Source organism: Lactuca virosa, chromosome 3, assembly GCF_052849685.1.
Source record: "Lactuca virosa cultivar CGN04683 chromosome 3, Lactuca_virosa_CGN04683_v6, whole genome shotgun sequence".
In the NCBI taxonomy this organism is placed as follows: Eukaryota; Viridiplantae; Streptophyta; class Magnoliopsida; order Asterales; family Asteraceae; genus Lactuca; species Lactuca virosa.
This window is the reverse complement of record NC_136428.1, coordinates 367,106,157-367,133,030: the sequence shown is the minus strand read 5'-3', so window position 1 is coordinate 367,133,030 and position 26,874 is coordinate 367,106,157.

Here is a 26,874-nt window from a genome sequence, read left to right as displayed (position 1 = left end):
GGGCAATCCTTCAAATTATGCCCTTCTTCATTGCACCCAAAACAGACATTATTATTGAAGTTGCATTCATTGGCATAATGCCCTGGCTTTCCACATTTGCAACAAGTGACTTCCACGCTGCATTTCCCAACATGTTTCTTCTTGCACTTGTCACACCACTTTGCTTCGGCTCCTCCTCCGAATTATCTCGAACCAGTCTTTGAGAACTTGTTCTTTTTATTGGAACCTGAAGTTCCTTCAAACTTTCTCTTTTCCCCAACTTCAACCTTGCTGGCGGCTCTCCCCTTAATCATATCTTCAACATACTTGGCAGCCCAGACAACTGCCTCCAATGTAAGTGCCTGACGTACTGGCACCGCATACTCCCGTGGAAGTCCCTTTGCATACCTATCAATTTTTTTCAGCTCATCTGGGACAATACGCAAAGCAAACTCCATTTTGTCTGTGAAGTTATCTATGTATTCATCAACGGTCATACTCCCCTTCTTCAACGTTAGAAATTGGTTTTATAGCTCAAGCACGTTTTGGCCGAGCAGTACTTGCACTTGAAGTACACCAAGAACTCTGCCCAAGTCAGTTGTAGTGGCTCATTAGGGCTTAGGGTTTTCCCCAGAGTGTTCCACCAACGAGCAGCACTACCCCTGAACTGACGCACTGCAAATGTGGTTTTTAACTTGCCTTGGCAACCACAAGTCATGAAAGCCAATTCCATTTCCGAGATCCAATCCATTACTCCAACAGGATCTTCTTTTCCAGTGAAGGTCGATGGCTTGCAAGTCATAAAGTCCTTATACTTGCACCCATTTCTCTCCACTCTATCCTCGTGGTTATTTCTCCCAACCACAAGCGGTTCACTATGACCAACATATCTACTGTTGTTTCCTTCTTCAGATCGATTGTCATTTAATTCACGTTGTTCAACAAGAACTGAAGGTTCATCCCTGTTGTTCAGCAACATTTGCCTCAATTCCTCCCTTTGTTCAGCCATCATGGTCTGAATCATGGCTCGTACTCCAGCCATGGTGATGGGTTCTGGTGCAGCTCCTACTATAGGCACCTCTTCCACCACTTGGGGTTGAGGTTGTTGGTTTCTGTTTGCGTTTCCCGCTCCACTTCGAGTTCTTGCCATTATAATCTATATACCGAATAAGGCAAATTTAGGTCTTTATCCTTGATAGATATTTCAATTCCCTTATCACTCCGAAATGTTTACATGTTAGTTCTAATCTCGTAATCGTACGCTTAGAATCCTACACATATAAGGTTTCCAGATACGGTCGGCAACAGACCATAGATCCGAACAAATAATGGCATATATGGAAAACATATAACATTTAGCACATAAAAGCATTTTAGGCATCTTTCCTAAAATAAACTAGTGCTCGTGTCTAAAATATGGTAGACACTCATCTCACAATCATCACTTAGCATTCTAAGTTTAAGTCTAGAAATCCTATAATTTCTTAATTCGCTTAAACTAATGCTCTAATACCAACTATGACATCCCCTAATTTCTCGGCCAGAAAAGACCGATTTAATTTATGCTTTTAAAATAAAATCAGAGAAATCCTTTTAAAAGATGTTGCGGAATTGGTCCCCAAAACAAAACATGATAAAAGTTTATCAATACCTTTCTTTAAGAAATATATAATTTCCTTTTATATCAAAACCTCGGGATGTCATGTTTCGATACAAATCAAAAGCATAAACAAGACATTATAAGCCTTACAACAGTTACTTACAACTACTGGCCTATAATCCAAAAATCTCTCATCATCCTCCGACTATGCTCGGGGTCCACTACCTGTAATACCAAAAAGCTGAGTGGGTCAGGCTTGGGAGCCTGGTGAGCATATAGGGTTTTCAACCTACAATAATAATAAACTTATTAAGTTCACCAATCAACAATAACCCTGATTACCCATTCCCGTTATCCTCACTTTACGTCCCTAAACACCTATCACAACGGACCTAGCCTAAGGAATATCATCGGGATGGACACTACTGCTAAGGGGACTCCTCAGCCATACATGTCCTAAAGGCAACCATGAGGGGGATGGAGTACGCCAATGAACATTTAGTTCACCAACACCTACAAGTTGCGAACCTGCTAGTGTTCCACTGGACTGTCTAGAAAGGTCCGTGGTCGTCATTTATACTCCGCTAGACGACAACAACACCAACAACAACAACAACAACAACAACATCGAGGCCTCTCACCATTTTAACACACATCGACTATTTCGTCTACCCATGTTCTACCCAACATATTTGTAGACAAAATACATATATAGTTTAAAACTTGTATAAAACATCTATTCAACAGTCACCTCAAATAAACACTTAATATAATTACACATAGCATGTATTTTATAGAAAATACTTCATATCTAGGTGTAAGATGAAAGTGACTACACACTCACTTGATTTAATGATAATCGGGCAGCACTTCGTTTCCTAAAACAACCGTTTCTAATAAAACCGGGAGTTTTATTGAGAAACCGGGCTCTGCGAGGGTTTGACTTCAAAACCGAAAAGATAAATTTCTCGGGCTTCTCGGGCACTTCGAGACGTGTTTCGGGTGTTTGGTATGATACCGGGGCTTTGGGGGAAGTTGGAATGAAAGAAATATTGAAATAGGGGTGAAAAGTGGCAATTTTCCAAAGTACCACCGGGAGGTCTCGCACCCTTCTATTTATAGGGGCGAGGCTTCTGATCGGACGTCTGAGAGGCTACCAGGTGGCAGCAGATCCGAAGAGGAGTCACATGGCTCACACGTGCGAGGGGTGAGCTGCTGACCTATGATTGGAACGAAGTCTAGGTCCGAGGGTTCGGTCGTGGCACACCATGTGAAGCTCGGAGACGTCAGGAGGGCACGCGTCGCTCCGCGGTTGGACCAGCGCTTCGGATGCGAGGAGTCACCTGGACACGCGTCGGACGGAGGCGAGGCGGCTTCGGACGGCTCTCCAGATTCGAACACGCGTCTGCCAGCTGCTCGGATGACTCAGCAAGTTCGGACACGTGGCACGTTATGAGCGAGGGTGACGTGGCCGAAGTGCACCATGCGAAATTTCTCGGATTTGACATTTTTTCTCGATTTTTGTGCAAAAACTTCTAAAATCCATAACTTTTGCATACGAGCTCCGTTTTTGACGTTCTTTATATGCACGCGTAGGTAAAATTACGCTCTACAACTTTCGTTTAGACTTCGTCAGCTAACTTTGATTTAATTTTTATATTATTATTTTTAACAGACCGGGACAGGATATCTGTTAAAAATTCATAACTTCTTCATCCGACGTCTGTTTTCGTCTGTCTTTTTACCGTTGTACTACTATTTACGAGACCTTCAATTCTCGTTTAGGTTGTGTTGGCTAAAAATCACTCGATCTAAAATTCGAGTTTTTAGCTGTCTACTCCTAAGCTGAAACTTAGAAAAATCATAACGTCCTCATACGAAGTCAGATTTGGGCGTTTTTTTATACATACTCTCGGTTTGACGAACACTACGACTTTCGTTTAGATCACTAAGGCTAAAAAGTAGTTTATCAATAACTCACTTTTTACGTCATTCGACACCGTGTTGGTTTTGTCGCGAAACTTCGACAGGTCATAACTTCTTCGTTATAACTCGGATTTCGGTATTATTTATATATCTGTAATTCTTGTCACGACCAGTACAACTTTCTTAATAGATATCGGCTTTATCTAATATTTATTTTCGACGCTCATTTTTATTCTTAATTAATTAAATCCTAGTAATTAAGCATAAAACACATAATATTCACACAATTCTTTTCATTTCTTCAAAATGAGTTACAAAGGTTAACCTAGACGATCACATCAATATTAATGCCTAGCCTAGAAACACGGGCATTACAGAAATGAATTGGATCTACTGGACATGAATAATGAAAACCGTGTAAAGGCTCAGTCTTCGACTTTCAATCTTGGGCTTAAGGAATTGAAAGTTGTTGCAAAAGAAAGGCACATTCTGTTTGTTCAAGATGTGAAAAAGGTTCGAGAGGATGTCAACCTGAAGATTGAGGAACTTAGGGTTGATATGACGAAAGAAGTTGCAGCTCTTACTCACGATTATTCTTCTCTTCACATCAAGGTGGATATAGTTGTTGATACTGTTACGAATGTGATCAAGTGGTATCATTCATTACTTCCTAAAGTTGATAAGAAGGTTGAACTTGATGTTCAAAGTTTTAACAAAATTGAAGAGACGTTATACAATCTTAAGGAATTAGTTTCGAAGATTGGTTCTTCATCATCTTCGTTGCTTACTCAGGAATCTTTGTCTCAGAAGTTTATGGCTTTGAAGTCGACACTGAAGGCTGAACTAGCTCCTCTTGCGAAGCTAATTAATTTGATGCCAGCAGATGCCCCACCTGTTCACACAGGGGTGCAAGGGGAAGAAGGAGTAAGTGTTGGCATGAGCATGGGTTTGAAGGCCAATATGGGAGGAAGTGGTTCTTCGAAGAATGATGGTGATGCAAAAGTAGTTGGGAACATTAAGTCAACCCAAATATCTAATTCGTTACCAAAAACCACTATTCCAATTTCATCAACAACAACAACAACAAAGCCCATAACAAAAGGTGTTGTAATTGGTTTTGCTATTGGAGGGTCAAGTTCATCGAAGCCACCTCCATCAACAGAAGAAATGAAGAATAAAGGAAAGGGTATTTCCACAAAACTAACTGCCGAAGAAAAGAAGGTTGTTGTTCAAAAAGAAATGGAGAAGCAAAGGCAGATTCAAAGCATTCTTCGACAAAGGGAAAATAACCCTCCTGATCTTGAAAAGGATGATCCTTCGAAGCATTTTTGTTATGAATACATTGAAGCCCAGGTTATAACTGGTGAAATGCATGATTTTGAGAATGTTCCCAAGAAGAGTTATGTTATAGATAATACTGATTTTAATCAGTTAGATTTCTCAATCAACAGGATGATGTTCATGGCTGAACAATATGAGATCGCTGATAAGTTCGAAGACAAAGAAGAATTCAAATGGTTGAAGATTCGATTCCATGCAGTTCTTGGAAAAGGGAAGAATAAATTTGGTCATTGGTCAAGATAATTCGAGTTCTCAACATTTCCAAACACGTTTTGTTCGAGGGTGTGTTACATAATTATCGTTTTCATGCTGTTAGAGCAAACAACTTGGCATTTGACTTTTCGGTAGCTGACTTCCCTTTGATCAATCTTCATGATCTGATTTGTGTTACAAGAAATTTAAAGGGAACTGATGTATCAAAGCTTCAACTGACGAGCAAGGAAGATTTCTTAATCGGATTTGCACACATCAAATTTTTTATAAACAATTACTATGGTTTTCTTGCATTAACAGATGTTGAACTAGCCTTGGAAATTGGAAAACAAATCACAGTTCCTCAATCTATGTTGAAAAGTCAAGCTAGTCTGGTCAAATATGAAGATGGGGATATTTGTTTAAAGCCTCTTGGGATTGTTTTTGTTGGAAAAAATAAGAAGGGAAAGAATACGAAATTTTTGTTCCAAGCTTGTGATGTTGAAAGATACATCACTCGTCATTATACAAACCTTGTTGTTCGAATGAATAGTTATGAAAATAATAATGAGGTTGACAAAGCTAAAATTCGCAAGGTGATCAATATGTATTCAGAGATTCGAAGGGTGATACATCAAGCTGCTCAGATGCTGATGACTTAGATTAAGCACTTATCACAAAGGGGGGAGAATGTTAAGGTCAAAAGTAGTTTTGAGGTGTGAAAGTCTGTCTAGGTCATTCTTAGTATCGAAAGTATGTTTGGTTGTTTATTATAAGGGCAGTGTTAGTGTCGAAACTGTAATGTTTAGTCCCTTATATTTTTTTGTACGCTTTTATTATCCCTATAAATATGGGATGGGTACTAGAGTTGGATATAGTTTTTTGGAGTCATCGACTTGTAGTCTGTACATTCTCTCTGTATCTTGTGAAAGAGTAATCGAGCCATACAGATCATCTTCACATCATGTGTTCATATATCATCTTATACTCTGATCTAGTTTCATATACTCGATTAATTTCAACTACAACGATTGCTGATTTTAAACTTTAGCAATGATTAGACATAAAATAAATACTTAATTGCAAAAATTGGAGGAGAAAGATTTATGAAATCATGGGAAAAGGAGAAAAAAAACACAATTTCAGTAAAAAAAAAGTAGGAAAAAACGTACCTGATACTACAGTCGTGGTTGATGGCGACTAAGGGGAAGGAGTAGGTGGCGACGATCGGTGATTGAACAAGAAGTAGCATGTCGACGAAATGAAGGAGTCGTTGAAGATGAGACTAGAAAAAGGCAGCAATCGGTGGTTGCTGTCATCGATGGTGAGGTTGGCTCGTCAATTCAAGGATAGTAAAAAGAAGAGAAAACAATGGGAAGAGGGAGAATTGTTGCAGACGTGATCGGTTCATGGAGTAGGGTCTTTGAGATGTAGAAGGACGTGATTTGAGGAGAATTGGTCAAATATCTTAGGAATTTCCATATAAGCAAATGCGTAGATTACTATTATACCCTTTTATGATTTATTAATGATTTTATTTTTTCTTAATTCTGATTGGTTCTTAGATGCACACAATAGTTGTTGGAAACATTTGAACCTATCTCTCTCTCTCTCTCTCTCTCTCTATATATATATATATATATATATATATATATATATATATATATATATATATATATATATATATATATATATATATATATATTTCTTAGTTAATTTTTTAATAACTGATTATTTACTTAAGTCATTTTTTAAACGATCACATTCCTATTCTTAAATGATTAACTTCTATTTATGAAACTAGATCTCATAATAGAATTATACATTAAATATCAATTTTTTCTAAATATCAATTTCTTTATGAAAACAATTTTGACTTGAACTTGATTTAATTCAATCTTATCAATGACATAGTTATCTTTATGATATATATATATATATATATATATATATATATATATATATATATATATATATATATAAAAGATTCCTAATGATATTTTCACTAAAATATAGTGAAAATATTATTAAGGAAATATACATTGTGATGTATGACTTTCTTTCTAATGAATGTCTATGATTTAGCACAAGATCCTAAATTAACTTTATTAACAACTATTGTCGTTGTAATTTGTAACATCCGATTATCTAATATTTTCATTTTTAGCGCTTGACCTAGTTAAAGTTTCCACCTTTCAGCCTATATGTTGGGCGTGCATGATGGTACGCGCAACGTACTCATGTGTAGCCCGGGATCGCGGAAGCCATGCTAGTACGCTGGGTGTACATGTGGTACACCGACCGTACTAGCATAGTCTGTAAACCCTAACTTTTAGGATTTCACCCCTATTTAAAGACATTAACTCACCTTTGGACCTCCCATAATCAGCCTCCACTCCTTCCAAACCCTAATACCAAGTGTACTCCTTGTAAGTGAAGATCATAAAGCTTGGTGGTGATTTGGTGGCATTTTGAAGAATACTTGTGAAGAAGGTGGTGTTGGTTGCAAGCGTACAGATCTAGAAACTACTTAACTTTGTGCGTCTTTTGAAGGTATAAATTTTGTACCTTGATGTGTTTCCTTTTAGATATCCATAGATGAGTTTTTATGAGCTTTTGTCCCAAATATTGGACCTTTGTAAGTATGGAGCACTCCAGAGTTTAGATGTCATTTCATGCATATTAGGTCTTGTAGATTCATAAAAATGGTTGATTTATGGTCGCTTTCTATCCATGCAAGAGTTTGGCAGCATTGAGTATGGATTAAGTTAGAGTTTTAAGGATTAATCTCTCTTCATCCATGCAAAGTGATGCGTAAATAATTATGCACTACTTTAACCTACTAATGTAACTAATTATTACTTCTTAAGGCAGTGTACCTTGTTTAAAATACAATTGCACATCTAGTCGGGTATCGAACACATGGAACAGAATCATTAGCTAATTTTATCTACTAATTACCTGAATTATTATTTAAATATGGAAAAGGGGTTTTCTCTATTGTTACAAGACTAGAAACTTAATTAACCAAACTAACTACTATCAACAAATGAAACAAAAACTAAAACTTAAAGCAAGAAATACAATAGACGATTTTAACCAAGGTAATTGAGAGACTTTCGTTTAACTTCGATATACTTTCTATTATGGTTGATTTATGGAAGTGAAATGGGTTAATACTTCGTTGGTTACCGATTCCTAAGATGACCAGGTTAATGTTCACTAACCTAATCCTTTAGAAAATAAGTTCATTCATGCGATGATCAGGCAGATAAACTAACAAATTTAATAGTGTTTCGTTCGATTTAAATTAGACTTATAATGGATTGATTAATTTCGTTTATTAAATCAATTCAATATAGGATAGGTCGTCATATCTTAGCTCCTAAACTTATTTACCCACTTTTCTATTTAACCCTAAGTTTTGGTCAAAACACTAGTCCTACAATTTTGCAATTCACAAATATCATAAGATTCAAGTGCAATCAAGAGTGATGGTCATGCAAACTTAATTAAACTCATCAATAAACAGAAAAGTAGTTCTTTTAATCATAGAGAGGTTCTTTAATAAGTTAAAGTAACAAATAACCAACTATTCATAATCCAAACCATAAATCAAACCACAAAAAGGTCAAGCAATCTAATCTAAACGAATGTCATATGTTTTTAGCCCATGATTTCAGCCGGTAAACACATAAAACCGAAATTCAACTTAATATTCATGATTAAACTTAAGAAGAAAAACGTAATACGAAGTTGTATTGCCTCAAATCTCTCAAATCCAAACAATAATCAATCTACTGTAACTCCAAGCGTCAAAGTGTGTTCTTGGCCTTGAAAAGACCACAATAGCTCCAAAAAAAGTTGGGTTTTCAGTGGATTATGCCTTGTATTTATAATTTTCTCGAAGTCGGTCTGCCACGTCGTGGCAATGTCACCAAGACGTGGTCTTTTAGTCTATCATGTAATTCAAAAGTCTTCGAGATTCGACGGGAAACTTCAAAACACCTTGTCATGGTAATGTCACGATGACGTGGAATGGGTCTTTACTTCATTTTTGCCTTGACCCAAGTTGCTAGCTGCCAACTTCCTTTTTTGCTTCAAGCATGTCTTTTACCACTAAAACACATCATGCAATAGATTAAGTACCTTTTGTTCTATAATGAGCATAAATATGGACAAAAATACTAAGATATGATGTAAAATATATGAATAGATATGCACATATCACAAAGGCTTAAAGTTTTGAACTTTATGAATTAAGAGATTCTAAGAAGGTCAGATCTGTGTTTGGATGCATGTATGAACGATTAAGACCATTTTCGAGTGATATTTGGGGTCAGACGGTGTACGTCCCGTGTACTAATGGCTATGCCCAATGTAACCTGGTGTGACCCTGATCCCGTCTGATTTTCGAGTACGCCCCGCATAGGAGGAGAGTACACCCAACGTATGCGCAAGGCAGTTGGCTTTTGATAACATTTGACATTTGGTCAAGATTTAGGGTTTTGGACCATGGGAGGGGCAACATTGTGTTTTTACCTTTAAGGGGCTTAGTTGTGGGATTTGGACTCGCAAATTGAATTGTGGACCTTGATTATTAATTAGGATTAATTATTGTGTCCCTAGAGTTGCTAATAACCCATAGCTGTTTATTTATGTTGTGCTGTATGGGGTATTTTAGGGAACTCACTAAGCTTCATGCTTACAGTTGTTGATATATGAGTTTCAGGTACTTCTGAGGATCGCGGGAAGGCGAAGGTATGATTGTACACACTTGCAGGGAGATTTCTTACTTGGGCATTCTGTGATACTCATATATTTTATGATGATGATTTGTATTTGATGCTTATGTTTTTGACGAATTGGTTGATGAATAATATTTTGGTAAATTAAAAATGAAAAATTTTTGTTTAAAATTTGAGGTGTTACATAATTATATTCTTCATGTCAAAACATAATTATGAAACCTTTGTTAAAGTTTTCAAACATAAATTTGAGATACACACCAGTAGAACCATCTAAAGCCTTAGTGATTATAACTGATGAATTAAACCTTACTAGATATGGTTTACTTTGTAATCAGTGGAAATTATCCTAATTTATTATTTTTAGGATTATGGCTTAATCACTATCACTTGTATCTTGAATATAAACACCAACTAATAATTAGATAAACCAGTTTATAAGATTTAGTATGGAAAACTCCGAAATCTATTAATTACATATGTTATACTAAAGATTCTAAACCTGAAATCTATTAATTACAAATCTAAAGAATACTCTAAAAGTTTGTTTAGATTATTATATACAAACCCACCAAGAATAAGTTCTATTATTCCTCTGAAATCTAAGTTAGAAATAAAGCTTCTAATGACAAAGCAAGTGGGAAAAACATAGAACTTGAAGCAACTCAAGAACTATACCCTGATGTGAAAACAATTGGCACTAACAGGGTCAGAACCCTTTAAGGGTCAGAGGAGGTCATGCCCCCCTTCTTTCTAACCTGCTAATACTTGTATAAATACATATATTTAAATTATATACAATTTATTCAAAGAAGAAGGACGTGATTATAGAAAATTGAAAGGAAATCACCACAAAAAGAAAAAAATCTAAACTAACTGAGGATACCTATAATTCCTAATTTGGAGGAAAACATATCTTCTGAAAAGAGAAGATTAAAATTTTATAGTATTTAATAACCATTGAAAGAAAAGATAAACAAAAAATTTATAAAAATAAAATAAAACCCAAAACCTAGACCTTAATCAAAAGTCATTGGTCGGAACCTCCCTTCTTATCGTTTCTATTATGTAGTTTTCTTCTCCGGTAGGTTTCTGAGTTGATGAACCCATGTGATCGATCGACCGTGCTCTTAGCCTCTCTAGCTTTCCTGACTCCGATCGCCGGAGCACCTATCGACTTCAGTTAATCTCTACAACCTTGCTTACTTGTATGTCGGGCACTATACATCTTCCTTCCCACATGTCTTTTTTTGTTCTTTCTGTTATATATTTCTCTTATTATAGATTTAGAGCATTGCTTTTGATTTTTTTATTCCTTTTTTTTACTAATCTATGAGTATAGTGCATTAGTATACTTTTGTAACTTGTGCGTCTCTATGCTACATTGAGCCTCATAATCACTCAGACTACAACGATGGTTGTTGACATTTTTTTTTCATTTCATATATACTTACATGACATATGATTATCAGTTATATATATGTTACTAAATTGTTTAGGAAATAGTTTTTGCTTTTTTTCTTAGGAGACTATAACATTTTTTTTGCCTAGTGCCTCTCTATGCGAAAATTTGAGACATTGACATGCTTTTGTTATTATTTTTATTTTTGCGTTTATATTTGCATTAAGCATAGGTGTTTAATTAGGGTTTGAGATAAATTGTTATAAAACTAATGCTTAAACAAAAAATATAAGGTTTCATTCGTATGTTATAAATGTTATAAATGTACACCAAATTAAGCTTTTTCATATTCTCGTTTTTAAGTTTTACTTTCGCCCCCCATGATAATATTGTCTGTGTTCCGCCCTGGGCACTAATTTTGAAAAGAAATTGTTAAACATGAATAATAGCTATTCAAAACACAAACAATTCACATATATGGTAGAAATCATTTATGAATTGAGAAATGTAGAATCTCTAATTGATGTGTTCTTCTTTATGGTTTCTGGAGAATCCATCAACTACCAAAATGCTAAATCAGATCTTGAACCTAATTGATTACTTTGAGTCATGAGCACTGAGATGTAATCCATTTCTATTAATAAGTATGATCTTAATTTATCTTCCTCGTATTAGCCAGACTAGAGAGAGTTAATAATTCTTTTCGAATGAATTGATACATAGAGATCTATATACATAAAGCAAAATTTGTTTTAAACGGATTTTATCACACTTATGCCATTGATTATGATCTTTATCATACTCATGTTTCTTCTTAAGCCTTGTTAACCTATCTTCAGTGTTATGTCCTTTCCTCGCAATGAGACATAGTTATCCTTGCTTCCACTTGTTATTATTTTCCTCGTCATCATCACCACATGACCAAACTTGATGGTCCCTTCACACATGAGCCACAAATCTTTTTATTTCCCATTTTCTTCTACTTCTTACTCCATTCTTAGATAGTATTCTTTGCCTTTCACAGCATTAGCTTTGCATTATCTTATGAAGTTATTTTTCTTATGAAACATGTGACAAATGAGAACTCTGTATTTCTTTTATTCAGTGACAACTGTGGTTTCAGAAGGATTGTCTTCGTGTGGAACTTTGGTGGAGTTAGTAAGCATCAAAGGTGTGGTTTGAGAAAGAGGTTGATATGGTGTGTGTCTTGAGTATCCGGATGGTTGATTATAGTGGTGACGGTTGTCTTGAGGTAGGTTGTTATATGGGTTGTAGTTGTTGTTAAAGGGAGGTGTAGACAATTGTTGATTTTTGCAAAAGTTTGGTGGAGGAAACATGTTGAACTGTTGGCTTACTAGGGCTAAGGATTTTTGAAAATCTTCTTCATCATGAGTTCCGATCTCTGTTTATATGATTGTAGTGAGTTGTCGTATATAGTTTGATACGTTTTGTATGATGGTTCTCTGATACGAAGATATTGTGGTGTTCTTTTAACATGTTGCGGTGAGTAGGCGACCAAGGTGAGTGGTCCACCAAGATCCATGTAGTCCTTCATCACCACAGACTCTTGGGCTTGAAGTTCACTGTAGAGTTTGTATAGCAAGAGTGTCTTGATCTTGTTGTCTCCTTCCACTATAAACTTTTCCATAGTCCATTATTTTACCAAACCATTTAGAAACTATAGATTTGTTTCACGATCACTTTGAGTAATACTTGCATTTGAGAGTTTGGTGATGATGAGGTTGAACCTTGTGAAAGAATCATCAAGAACTTCTCCAGGAAGAGCTTTGAAGTTGCTGAAATCATTTAGTGGTGTTGTTAGATTGTTTCCTTGATCTTGTTCAGTTCCTTCATAGAGATTCTTGAGGATATCCCATATTTCTTTTGTTGATTTACAATTAATGATAAAATTAAAACGGACAGGTGGAACACCACAAGAGATCTCATATAAAGCATTTTCATCTTTCTTAATCTTTTATATATCATTGTTGGTGGGTCTGGACATAGCGAACTGACTACCTCTAAGTATAACTTGAACTCCCTATTTGACAATGGGTGTAAGGAATGTATCACGTGGTCCTTCTTCTACTATTGGAGCTTAATATGAACCTCCAACACTGTTAGATATATTTAAAGAGTAAAGTTGTGCCATTTTCCGTATGTTTTGAAAAAAATGAGCTAAGTGGTATAGAAGGCCTTTTAAATCAGAGTTTTTCAAAACATTTTAACAATTTTTGAAAAGGTGAAAAGCAACCACTGTGGCTCTGATACTAATTGTTGAGAGAAGAACTTATTCTTAAGATATTATGATGCGAAATATTATGTGAATATCAGGATCTTTGGTTAGCTCAACAATAATAAGATTGCAGAATTAACATGGAAACATAGCAACAAAATACAACAATAAATATAAGCAAGTTAAAGATACTTGTTGAATCATAACATGGTTTGCATTCAAGCTCAAGTTCGTAAATGATGAAAAAAAAGTATGATATGGAGATTAGGAGACTTGTATTTCAGTAATACAATTACAGGAAGATAAGATTCAAACATACATTTAAACATCCCACTTAAACACATTTTTATACTCAAACAAGGTACAATCTTATAACTAGATAAAACTAATCTAAGGAGAACATGCAGCCTTTCTTGCCATGTCTGTTCTGAAAAAGGAATACCAAACACTCCCCTTCAGTTAAAGCTGATATCTAGTACTGTGACAACCTAAAAAGTTTTAGCCTTATAAGCCCATCCATTAAATTCAACCGTGTGTCAGACTCGTTTCTGCTATCTTTTAGCAATGTTTAGAGTTTGTTTAAGGGTTCAAAGCTCAGTACATTCAAGCATTGGGTATTGGATTGAGTTGCTAAAGTTCTTCGCATTGAAATCAAGCTAAACACTCCATCCAAGGGAGTGTACGGCCGTACACATGGGTATATGGCCGTACACCCATGTTGACCGTACACCCCCTCATGGCCGTACACTCTCCCTATATAAGTGATACTTAGCCATTTTCCAACACTTTTTACACTTCCAAGCCTAGATCTCAGATTTCTCTCTCAACAATCATCACATTTCTCACCAAGATCTTCAAAGATGTAAGTGTTTCCCACCTTGAATTGTTGCTACAATGCTTTATCTAGTGGTGAATCCATGTTTTCATCTCGTTAATTTCATCTTTGGCTAGATCTTCATCTTTCAGCAAGAACACCAAGAACACACACTAGTTCTTGGTGGCTGTAAACCCTCTTCAAGCTTCCAAATCGTGAGTAACTGTTTCCTATGCTTGTTACCTAATAGAAATGCTTGATATTCACCTTAGAATCGACCATTTAGCTGGAACAAAAGGAGTGTACGGCCGTACACCCTTTCATGGTCGTACACACCTCAAAACACCCCATAAGGGCCTCCAAAATGAGAACCAAGTTTGTAATCTTGATGAGCATTAGACCCACTAGCTTCCCCATGGACCAAATCACCCTTTTTCTATGTTTCTTTCATGGGTGTATAGCCGTACACTCCATGGCCGTACACTCATGGCCGTACACAAACATTGGCCGTGAACCCTTGGCCGTATACTCCCTTGTATGGCCGTAGACCCCTTTTAGTCAATCACATGTGATTGTAACACTTAGTTTCAAGTGTTTCCTAGTCCCTAAGGGTGTTTCCTTGCATGTTAGTTGTTCAAAACACTAATTACATGACTATATATGCCATTATATGTCATTTAGGACTCGTTTATGTCTCGGGAATTCATTCGTGGAACTTCTCATCCCTACGCGAACCTTCAATCGAATCAAACACATAAGGTGAGTTCATACCCCTACATTTTCCGAGTTTTTATTGTTTTCAGGGGGGGATACAAGTAAAAGCCCAAGTATTCTTGTGTTTAAAAATATAATTTGGTTTATTATATTTTCCTATCATTAGTATACATTGAACATAGAACTTACTAAACATAAAGAACATAGTTACTACTAGATTTCCGGATAGCTATATAAACCTGTTAAGATATAAATGTTGCAAATACAGATTTCAAACAAAGAAACAAACTTATAAATTAAGAAATAAAAGATATTATTTTCATAACAAAAAAGGTTTTTGTAACATCCCGTTATTTTCTGTTGTAAAGTCAAACAAAGGTCAACTAAAACCCTTTTTATTGTTTGGGTTTTCTAGTTAGGTTATAATAATAACCTTTATTTGTTAAAATCCTTAAAATATCTACAATTGAATTTAGAAGGAGAAGGCTTGAAAATCCGAGAAGCTTCGCAAATTATCCCTTCGCTTTGGACCGCAAAGAGTTTACGGTCGTAAAATCTTCGGACCGTAAACTCCTCGCAGACCGTAAACACCTCAGACCGTACACACTTTGCCGACCTCGGACTGTAAACAGTTTGCCGAATTCGGACCGTAAACCCTCGGATACATATATAGTTTTTCTTTATTTTTCATCATTTCTCTTCCATTTCAAGTCTAAAAACCCAATTTGTCTCTCAAGTATCATAGGATCTTCATCTTGATCTTTCAAAAACGTAAGAATTCTTTCCATTTGATTTGTTGATATCCTTCAATATCAAGTGAATACACATGATTTCATCCATGAAATCTCTTCTTTTGACTAGATCATCAAGTGTTCTTCATTTCACCAAGAACACCAAGAACACACACTAGTGTTTTTGGACTTTAATCACCCTATCAAGCTTCTAAATTGTAAGTACTCCCTCCTAAGCTTGCTATATACACGAAATACTTGAAGAACACTTAGGAATCATCCAATTGACAAGAACAAAGGGAGTTTACGGCCTAGGCAATCTCCCTTGACCGTAAACCCATATAATGAAGCATATGTTGACTTTAAACACTCCTAAAGGCTTCTAAACCCTTGAGTACCTTCCTTGTGTAACACTTACTGATTATACTACTTGAAAAAATAAAGAAATCAAGATCAAAAGGTGTTTACGGCCAAGGCAATCTCCTTGGGCCGTAAACTCTATTTAAAGGTGTAAATGAACCCTAAACCTCTTACTAAACCTTGGAACTAAGTCTAGAACACCTCAAGGAAGAACCTAGGACTTTAAAACACAAATTGGTACAAGATACTATGAGTTTACGGCCGTAAACTCATAGGGCCGTAAACCCTAGGCCGTAAACTCATATAAGACTTACATGTTGACCGTAAACTCATTAGAATAGCCATACACCCTTAGTATGCAATCATATGTGATTGTAGTACTTAAAACCTAGAGTTTCCTAGTCTAATAGGGTGTTACCTTTCATGATTAGTTGTTTATTTACTAATTATAAACATATATGTGTCATTATATGTTCAATAGGATCAGTGTGTACTCAGGTCTCACTTGACACTTAGCATCCTACACCAATCTTACATTTGAGTTACTTACAACAGGTGAGTTCATACCCCCACATTTTCATAGTTTTTACTGTTTTAGGGGGGGGGAATACAAGTATAACACAAAGATATTGTGTTATAACAAATGATTTCAAATGGAATACAATTATCAAAACAAATGGTTTCAAACATCTTATCAAATCAAATGATTTTAAGTGGTTATTTCAAAAAGACATCAAGTCACCAAAATGGATTTCCAAACATGAAATTTCTTTTAAATGTTTTTATAAACTTATATTTTCCCCAAAAATCATACTAGTATACATATATTTATATAAATAAGATTTAAAAGATTTAGGATTGACAACCCACTTTGATTCCTTTTCCTTGTTTGGATGTGGGATTACAAGCATCCGTTGTTTATCCAAATGTCATTTAAATTTTAGTTATATATTTTTATATGTATACAAGTATAAAAGTTTATTCAATTAGATTCAATTACCCTTTGTACATGTTGAGCAAAGGAACCCATACATGAATACTCATTAATAAATCGGAAAGTACATATAAATTATAAAATGTATAATTTATGATACACAGAACATTAATTCACAATACTAGTATACTAGAGTACATTTTTTTACAAAAACAAAGGTTTAACTCAAAACTATTCAAGTTTATTCATTCATTCAAATACATGTTAAGAATACTAATTCAAGGATACACTATCAATCATTCATTTCAAATGATTGGAATTTCATAACTGTTATACATGTAACGTTATACGCTTTTATGAGTCAAAGAGTACAGTTAGTTTAATTCATTTTAAATGATACAGTAAAGTCCTGATATTATAACCAGAGTCTCCAGCAGGGGATCGAAACAATGTGTGTATAGATCTATATTGGGATTAACAAACCCGCACTCGGACTGCTAGCTACAGTCAGGCATACACGCCTGTGAGTGACAATTGTTATCATCAACTTTCCGCGCATACATATCGTTGGGTCAGGCCATCTAGTTAGTATGGTTATAATAACTCATTAAAAAGGTATTAACAATACGTTAGTGTATAATTACTAAACTTAAGTACATTTTCAAAGTACTAGTTTACAAGATACAGTTTACAGTATACAGTTTACAGAATACGGTTTACTAGATACAATTTACAAGATACAAGTTTACATAAAGATTACAAATACAAAACATTGGTTTACAAACAAAACAGTTTTATACATATATAACTACTTTTCATACAACATAAAATATAGGATTTTCTGGAAACAATTTACATATTCAAGAAACAGAAAACATTCTTACAAAACATAAAAACTTATGCACTCACTCAACTTTATGTTGATACTCTCTTTTCAAATTACTTGTATTCTCAGGGAACCCGTAGACAGGTACACCCGAGCTTTTGAAGATGGAGCAGTTTATTTTTTGTCTTTATCTTTTGTACAACTTTTTGGTTTCAGTATACAATTTGAAACACATGTAAATATTTATACTTTTTAATATAATGGTTGTTTGTACTATGATTACTATATTACATGTGTTGTGATACTACAAATGAAGTCCTCCACCCCCAGACGTTTCCGCCGTCTGGTTTGGGGGTGTGACAGTTTTCTTGTATTATTACTTGTAAAGTAGTTAATCTAGTTGGAGACACGTGCTTGGGCGCTTACAAACATAACTAAGTGGAGGACTATCCTTATGATCCAAAGTCTCCTCGAGGGAGAGCGTGAGTTTGTGTATAGATCTATATGAGACTGACTATCCCGCACCTTGCTGCTAGCTACAGTAGGACCGATAGGTCTACGGGTGACAAAGTCATAAAGGATACTGGTGCCCGATTTGCGCCATATCAAGTTTAGTATGGTCATAAAACTCGTAAGTAGATAACAACGATATATTTACGAAATAATATACCTAACAATCAGTCAACATGGTTAGTAACTAGGTGGTGACTTAGTATGTACATTAGGGTAATATGAAATTAACATCTGACTTGCAGTGGGATGTGTGATCTCCGCCTCATTCCCTGTTCCTTGTTTGGTTGTGGGCTTAGGGCAGAATCGCCCAATCGACTGTTTGTTCGATCGAGATTTCTATAACTCGTATGTACTAGGTGATCACAGTAGGGTATTAACACCACTTTCAGTATACAGAACAACACATTTTCAGCTAGTTTTATTTATGTAATAAGACTACTATACATTACTGGTGGTAGCCAGGGTTGTCGTACAAAGGTTTTCATACAAAGGTTTTCAAACGGAACAATGCTTAAACAACATAAGTATGGTAGATACTTGTACTTTACGATTTTGGAACAGATAATTCAATAACGTACACTTAGGGAAAATAAAGGATTTTCCAGGGTAAACATCAGTACTTACAACAACTGGTTAATTATTCAATTAACGAATATTCATTGTTAATTATATAATTCCTTAGTTTATGCATCCGGGTTACGTATGAAGAATATCCGATAGACTGTGGAATGTGTGGTTTCTGCTTCATTTCTTGTTCCTTGTTTGGTTGTGGGTTTAGGGCAGATCCACAAAATTAACCGTCATTCGATATTTGTTTATGCGTAACTAATATGAACCAATAATTTATAGAAAGAATGGGTTTAATCATACTTTTCATAAGAAAATATTGGATTTTCTTGAGGAACACTTTCAACAGAATTCAAAGGACTAATACTGTTAACTTTCTAAGTAACTAGTGAATACTTCAGGATTATGTACATGAGGATCCAACAACCAGTGGAATGTGTGGCTTCCGCCTCATTTCCTGTTCCTTGTTTGGTTGTGGGCTTGAAGCAGAACCACACAATCGATTGTTTGTTCGATCTGGATTGTATATGATTTGTATACACTAAGTACTCGCAGGAGGAACTTGTAAGAATCATTTTTACTTATGGTTTATACATTAGAAAATATAAGATTTTCTGGAGAAACATAATGTACTTTTCGAAAGAATCAACGAACTGTTTTCCAAAACTAAACGCTTATGAACTCACCAGCTTTATGCTGATATTCTTTCAAAACCTACTTGTATTCTCAGGACTTTAGTAGACAGGCATATGCCCGGATTCAAGAAGACGAAGCATAGTAGTTCGAGTCTTTACTTGTTATTTACTTTTGGAGTCAATCATGTATGATTCAAATATAATGTAAACATTATTCTATTAATACAATGGTTTCAATTGTTGTGATACTGTACATGACGTCCTCCGCCCCCGAACGTTTCCGCCATTTCGGGTTGGGGGTGTGACAAGTACTTAGTTTTCGGAACACCACAAGACAAAACTTATGTGCAATAGCTCCTCTATATCCGGTCTTTCAAACAAACTCTTCGCAATTTCAAAAAAAACAACTCTTCATATCATCATCTCTAAACTCTTTGCATCCCCTAAGATCCTTCGACTTGCCAAGGGTCATTTCGTGCTTCAACAACCTTAATAAGTTAAGAAAAAAAAAACCTGACTTAGTGTATTAAGATGCTAACTTTTACCTATTTTTGTTTCTTTTTTCAATCCCAAAACCTTACATGTTAAAATTGATTAATGATTCCTAAAATTGATGAATATTGTGAAATTTGTTTTTGGGAATGTAAAGGTAGAATGGTCATTTAGTCTTATTTATACGATTATTCCGTCTAGAAAAGTTAATAAAGGTTATATAACACTTTATCCAAAAATAGATCATTAGCCATTGAGCCACTTAAACGATATAAAACTTTAATGGAAAAAAACAAACCAAAAATAAGACTAATTGATATTAATGAGAGAAGAACCACGATAACTTATCCCACCAAAAAAGGTGGAAAATGGACTAAATATTGATCTCTTGTATGTGTAAAAATACGTGAATGCCCTCATCTCATCAACAAAAGTAATAAAAATATACCTAGAAACTTCTACTCCTATTTTCTTGACGAGAACAAGAGGTCATCCATGTCTTTTCCACATGAGAGAGAAAGAGATACCCTCCCACCTTTATTCATATTTTTGGTTGAGACAAAATTTGCAATTTTTGCCCCATTGACACCAGTCTCCTACCAATGCACGTCACACGTAGTATATCGTGTTCATTCTTGAGGGAAACAAAGGAAACCAGAACATGTTATTTACTATAATACTTCTATTATCATAGGCCTGGAAAAACAACAAAAATGATTTCATTAGATAAATATTAGGTCAAAAATCCCTATTATGCAACTATTGGAAACTCATACTATATTCCAACTACACTAAATAAATTATGCAAAATGTGTTTAGTTATAAATTATGCAAAATAAGCAAGTTATTGTTAGATCAAGTTTACATGTACCTTTAAGGCTCTTTGTCTGGCTGATATCTTTTCCTCTAGTATTCGCTTGAACTCATTGAGCTTTTCACTTTCATTAACAATTGTGCTCTCAATAGCGACATTATCACTACTGAAAGAGTTCAAAATCCACTTTCCTTCATTCTCCAATTTTTTGCTAGTAGGTATCTCTTTGGAGTTATCAACTTTTTTCCCAAAACACACAAACTTCTCATTTTTCTCATATATATATATATATATATATATATATATATATATATATATATATATATATATATATATATATATATATATATATATATATATATGGTTGGGTTTAACAAGGAACCATTTTAGACAATAGAACCATTGAACCAACATTTTCTCATGTTTTAGAGCTTATTTTTTTTATCAAAATAAAACTAAAAATATAGAAATTCAAAACTTTTTATCTCTTTCCATTGATATCAATTCCATATATATATATATATATATATATATATATATATATATATATATATATATATTACTTTTTTGATTTGTTCAGATTCACATTGTGAATCTGTGTAGATTTACAGTGTGAATCTGAACAGATAAAAAATGTAATATATATATATATATATATATATATATATATATATATATATATATATATGTATATGTATATACATATATATATATATATATATATATATATATATATATATATATATATATATATATATATATATTAATCATTGTTGCAAAAATCAGCCTAATCGGCCGATTAATCGCTAATCGGACCTCCACCGATGAGATTTATTGCTAATCGGTCACTATAATCGGGTTTGGTATATACAGGTCAAAGTCGGAATTAATCGGACCTAACCGGACCTAATCGGACTTAACCGGACCTAATCGGGTTTGGTCAACACAGGTCAAAGTCGGACCTAATCGCCGATTAATCGCTTTTTTCGTACGATTAAAATTAGATTTATAAATTTTTGAATAAGTTTCTTAATAATTAATGGTCCCCGATTAATCCCCGCCTAGCCGATTAATCCCTAATCGCTATTCCACCATTTAGCGGCCGATTAGCGATTTCTGCAACCATGATATATATATATATATATATATATATATATATATATATATATATATATATATATATATATATATATATATATATATATATATATTAGCGGCCGATTAGCGATTTCTGCAACCATGGTATATATATATATATATATATATATATATATATATATATATATATATATATATATATATATATATATATATATATATAATTTAGTCTACATAACTAACTAACCAAGGGCATCAATCATCATATTAAATTGAGATGAATAATGAATCATGAATATTGTAAACCATCGAAGGTTAAAAAAAAATTGGTCTCCTTAGCATTGGTCTTCAGATTATTATAACATTGGGCTAATCAAATATGTCAACTGCAACCAACCCTATCTCTTTAGAATGATATATAATCTCACCAGTTCCAACAAAATAATGCAAGTATACCCCATCAAGGATACATGCTGATGGTACATAAGCCTGCCATGTCATGGTCACATCATACATCAACATCAATATTATCAATTATTAACATTTTCAAACTCAATTATAAAAAATTACATCAGACATGAAAAAGAGTGGGATCTATTACACGCTCAGTAATAGAAGCATGACCATTATCATTATCAGATTCAATATTCAACTCATCAGATGATGAATCTTCACCCATTTTTCATTATCAATCTCCTCCTGACCAATATCCATACTGGCAACACCATTAGTCAGTTGTTCATCAACAACTGTGATGATAGAAGAAATAAGTTCTCAAGTAGGACCCACAACCAGAGCTTGGATTCATATATTCAAATAAAAAACTTAACCTGACTTAATTTACCCAAGTTATCATATATATATACACGACTACAGTGAAAACAAATTTTCATATCCAATTCTAACTTTGATATGTAAATGTATCTTAAGAGCACCTGAAAATAATTAGACGAAGGGGAATGCCACTGTTGTGACTTTGATAGTAATAAGAAAGTTAACGTAAGCTATAGGTTTTTGGAAAGCTGTCTGGCACCATTTTAATGGTTTTTTGTTGGAATGTTCTGCCATAGAAATTGTGTTGAGACATAAGAACATGGTTTGGCATGCGGAATTAAAGATTGCACAATGAACATGGTGATTTGGGTGTTCAAGAGATGTATTGATTGTATCTGGTGTTACACAAAAAGGATCTAGATCTAGACTACATAAATAACACACACTTACACACTCACCTTTTACATCTCTCAAGCACACCTCTACAAGTGGACTAAACCCACCTTATATAGAGGTGTTTACATGTCCCTCTCTCACTCTCTATCTCTCATGTGTCATAAGGCTAATACACCACATGCAAGTGGGTTTTACAAAAGTCAAACATTACAAAGTCATTCATGGAAAACTTTGTACCCCAACATTGTCCCCCTCAAAGTTAGGAATGAATGACCCACTTCAAATCTTTCAAAATCGAGCAACTACGCGATCCGAGCCTCAAGGGTGACACATGTCGAAACGAACTTCAATCTTCAATTCTTCCATGATTCTTCAATTTGGGCTCTAGGATGTGAGACCATACAAACCGAGTATCAACGAATGATCACGAGCTTCTCAAACTCCAAATTGATCACCAAAAGGTGAGCATAAAGCACAACCCAAAAATCTTCAATAAAACCAAACCCATTTCGAATACATCACTTCCGAACTTCCAATTTCATCATTTCGTAAGCTTCAAAAATTCAAGATCACTTCGGTCTTTAAATCCGCGTAATATGAAAAATTCAAGTTCGAATTTCCATATAAATTTCTCCCCATTTTTATAATCGAAATTTGATTATAAAACCTTCAAGGAATGAGAACGTGCTCTATTTGAAATTTTTCGTGTCAAAACTCCCCCTTAACATGTGGCATAAACTTTGTGCTTCAATCCGAAAAATCCAAAAAATATTGAATTTTTAGCTTCGTTCACGGACCGCCTTTGACAAAATTTCTCAAAAATGGGTAGAAATTGTCAATTTCAAAATTCTGCAGTGACCCGGTGCGCCCAAAACAGCAAAATATGCAATACTCTCCCCTTTTTCCAAAGTTGGGTAGAAAGCGTCAATTTGCATAAACTGCAGGGGCTTGAAATGCATTTTCTTCAATTTTCAACAAAAACAGTCATTTTTCGAATTTGGGTATGAACCACCAAACATTTGAAGCCTCAAGGACTATTTTCAAAAATGCTGCCCTTTATGCTCCAAACATACGAAGAATCACCCCAAACATATGAAGCTTCAAAAAATTTCGAATTTGGGTGAAAAGTGTCAAATATACGAAACTTGAGTTAATTTTCGAAGTGTCAAATATTCGAAGGTTCAGGGACTGAATTTGAAAATTTTGCCATTTGTTCAAATCATACGAAGCTTTTAGCAATCATACGAAGGGTTTTGAAAATGTGCCAAACAGTCGAAATTTCAGGGGCCATTTTCGTAACTTTGGGTTTCTTTTTCAAAACACACGAAATTTCAATCCTTTCAAACGTACGAAATTTTTTTTCTCTCTGCCCTTCGTACAAAACTTTTTCTCTCTCCTCTTCGTACAAAATTTCAAATATGCTTTCCCAAACACCCTTCGTGTAAAATCCAAACACCCCTTCGTTCAAACAAACACCATTTTACCCTTTTTCGTATAATTCCATTTTTCCCAATCAAACGAAAATTCTCAGCATACGAAGCCTCACTTATGAACAGTAACCTCTTAACCATTCATCCCCTTAATCACAGTTCTTCACTTCGTACATTCAACTATCAACCGATAATCAAATTTTCGTTCTTACAATCTTCGTTCCTCTGTTTTTCAGTGATCAACCCAAATCATCAATCACCCTTCGCTTTTTAGTCCAAACCCACAATCATTGAAATATTGATTCCCAAATCACAGATCTTCGAAGCTACATCATCAACAGCGACTCATTAATCCTTCGAATATTTACTTCAAAGTCGACATCAACCTATTAACCTTTTCGATTCGTCCCCAAACCACCGATCAACACTTGACCATCTGTTCGTTATCCTTAGTAACAATCAAATTTTCGTTCTTACAATCTTCGTTCCTCTGTTTTTCAGTGATCAACCCAAATCATCAATCACCCTTCGCTTTTTAGTCCAAACCCACAATCATTGAAATATTGATTCCCAAATCACAGATCTTCGAAGCTACATCATCAACAGCGACTCATTAATCCTTCGAATATTTACTTCAAAGTCGACATCAACCTATTAACCTTTTCGATTCGTCCCCAAACCACCGATCAACACTTGACCATCTGTTCGTCATCCTTAGTAACAATCGAACTTTAAAACTCAATCATCCTTCGTTTTTTCATCTCAATCTTTCGATTTAAAGACCCAGTATCAATAAACGATTTTGATTCCACAATATCACTTTTGACATCAATGCAGAAGAATACAAAATCGAACTTGTTACAAGACTTCGAATCTTGACTCTCGTTATCAAAGCAATCAAAAAATCAAAACTCCAAAATCAATACTCGATCATCAGGTAACTCAATTTTGACTTTTATATGAAGTTTTGACTTTTCAATTCGTCGATACTGACAACGATTATAACAAAATCGATTTGAAAATCAAACATATTATACCAAACCGATTCTGAAAGCTATTTTAATCATCAAAACAAGCATTAATCAATTATTCAGAATGATCAAGTTGATGAAATCAGAACACAGGAAACACGAACACGATGAGAATCAAGAACGTACAACTCCGTAAAACGTATGATAAAGTCGACTGAGAATCGTATTTCTTTTGGATTAACTCATATAGATCGGATCTTTTAAATGAACGATTGGCCCCAAATGATTTATCGATGAACAGTGAGATTGGGCTCAAGATACGTGAGTAGTAACAGATAATGAAATTTGGATCAATTGGGTTTAATTCATGAACAGTAAAAATAACTTGTATTGGGCTTTGACATTTGAACAATTAACAATGATCAGATATTCGTTTCGAATTTGATCTAAGAAAGAAAATAGATTGAATCTCCAATTAGGTTTGAAACAAATTCGATCCAACCGAGACAGATTGTGACAGATTTTGCCAAACCGAGAATCGTTCTTCAAAAGTCACGTTGATCGTGAAAACCAAGCTCTGATACTAATTGAAGAATCAAAGAATCGAGTATAAAATGAATCAAAGTTAAAATTGAAGTAAGAATGCGAGATTGAACAATGGATGTAAATATGATCTTGAACAACGAATGTAAATATACTTCGACTAATTACAACATTTTTGATCCTTACAATCTCCCCCTTTGTAATCATAGTCGAACTTCTTTATTTGTAAGAAGTTGGATGGAATACAGCATCACTCTTCAAATTTCCGTGTACCAGGAAATTATCTTCTTTAACTCTTTCTTATCTCCTTTATTGTTCTTCTTACAATGATTCATACGAACAATTAAGTTTGTATATTGAGACGTTGAATATCTCTCCACTTCGCATGCCTGGAATAAGAAACGTTTTGCTTTTCTAGCCTTGTCTTTTCCTGCGAAGACTAACCCAAAAGTCTTCAAGCAAATTTCACCATCAACATACTTTTTCAATTCTGCTTGAGTCTTCGTAGGTGCCATTGGAGCTTTTATTTCCATACCTTTAGCTGTAGCTAACTCCACATCAGTTAGAGCCAAGCACTCATAATAATTTTCGATGAAAATCTTGATGTGAGTAACCCCAAGCTTAAATTCATCAGGTTCAATGTTTTGAAGATATGAAAAAGATTTGTCTTTCAGAATCAATTCAAGTTGTATAAGATCATACAATTTCATTAATGGAAAATCTGCAATTGTAAATTCGCAAATACTTCCATTTGCCCTGGCCACCACATACTTGATATTTTGGACTGTGTTTTCGAACACCACATCCTTTTTCATACTGATAACTTTCTTGATCTTCA